Here is a 1,851-nt window from a genome sequence, read left to right as displayed (position 1 = left end):
TATTCTATATTTAAAATTTCAATATATTCTATATTTTTAAAAAATTCAATATATTGTATATTTTAAAATTTTCAATATATTGTATATTTTTAAAATTTCAATATATTGTATATTTTAAAAATTTCAATATATTTTATATTTTTAAAATCAATATATTTTATATTTTTAATTTTTATTTTTAAAATATTTTTAATATTTTAATTTTTTAAAAAATATTTTCAGTTCTTAATCTGACATGGGCACTCCTGGCTCTTTTCCTCTCTACTCATCAAAGTTCTCTCAGTCCTTCCTGGCTGCAGAGCCACGAGATCTCCCAAACTCAGCTGTATTAACCCAAAACAGCCCTGAAATCCTTTGTTCTGTCTCCTCTGGCAGTTCATTCCCTGCTCTCCCAGCTGATGCTTTAACTTCCAAGCTGTTCTTTTCATTTGAGGAGAGAGCCATTTGGTTTTCAGCTGAGGAAGGGCTGGGAGGGCGTTTTGCAGTGCTGGGTTGGGCTCTGAAGGGTTGGGGTGGGTCCTGCTGGTTCCTGGTGGGATTCTGTTTATTTTTGGTGTGGTCCAGACCTTGTGCAGTGCTCTCTTCTTGTTTGATTTTCCTCTATGGGATCAATGCAGTGCCAAAAAACTGTGAAACAGCTCTGTTGTTTTCATAGGGTCATCGTAAAATCTCAGGATGGTTTGGATGGGATGGGAGGGACTGATTTGGTCTTATTTTCCCAACTATAATTACACTTGTAATAAAATCATCAATAATTTTATGCCTTTACTTTAAACGTTCATCTTCCCATGTCCCAGTGTTAGACAAAGTATCCTCAAGACCTAGTCCTAAAAATCCAACTTATTTTAGAGACTTAAGGAGGAGATTTTGCCCTTGAATTGTATTTCAGTAATGTCTGTGACTTCTAAATATCGCAGGGCAATATCTGAATTATGGTACGAGGTATCTGCCCTTACCTTGCTGTTCAGTGGCAAAATCCCTTCTTGGAGTTCTCTGGACCAATCCATATCCACATCCCAGGAAAGGTGTGGTGCTAGAAATTCCAAATAGGTTCTGAATCCCTTGGCTGACAGGGATCACCAGGAAGCCTTTGGAGAGCAAATGGGGATGTGCAGGCAGCTGTGGAGCCAGTTCCTGTTGATAAATGAAGTGCCAGATCTTTAATCATAATCCTTAATCCTATGTCCAGCTTCAGGTTAATTATTCAGAGCTCTTGGAATCAATTTTGGGATGATGCACACACACTTAGGAAAACACTTCAATCAGATCCAGGGCTGTGCATGTGTGCTCAAACAACTTGTTAAGTAGATTTTTTTTGATCAAATATTCTGTATTCTTGAAGTCAGGTGCTTAATTAAAAGGGGAAATTGTTAGGGAGAAAAAAGAGGAAAATATAGGGAATTCCTAAAAGAGTGAATCTCTTTTCCTTGACCAGTGGTGGTGAGACTAAACACAACTTGGCCAAAACTTCCAATGAAATAAGTTTAATTTACTTATTTTACGTATTTTTGAAAGCATTCCTTGGTGATGGGGGTGGGTGGTTTGATTTTTGGGCTTATTTGTGGGGATTTGCAGTTTTTCTCTTGGTGGTTTTGGGGTTTTTTGAGGAGTTTTTCCCCACATTTCAAGAAATGGTTGGGGTTTTTGGGGATGAGTGGGTTTTGAGTCATTTGTAAGAGTCACCTGCCAGTGGCAAATGGGAACTCTCTCCAGAAATGTGATTTCAAACTCCTGACATTGAGTGATTCCCCCCAGGAATGACCTGGAAAGTGAACAACTAAAACCCCACTCCAGGTGGATGACGGAGAGCTTCAAATGCACCTTCCACAGCCATGAAGACCCAAAACCATT

Source organism: Geospiza fortis, unplaced genomic scaffold, assembly GCF_000277835.1.
Source record: "Geospiza fortis unplaced genomic scaffold, GeoFor_1.0 scaffold172, whole genome shotgun sequence".
Classification (NCBI taxonomy): domain Eukaryota; kingdom Metazoa; phylum Chordata; class Aves; order Passeriformes; family Thraupidae; genus Geospiza; species Geospiza fortis.
Note: the sequence above shows the minus strand (reverse complement) of the source record.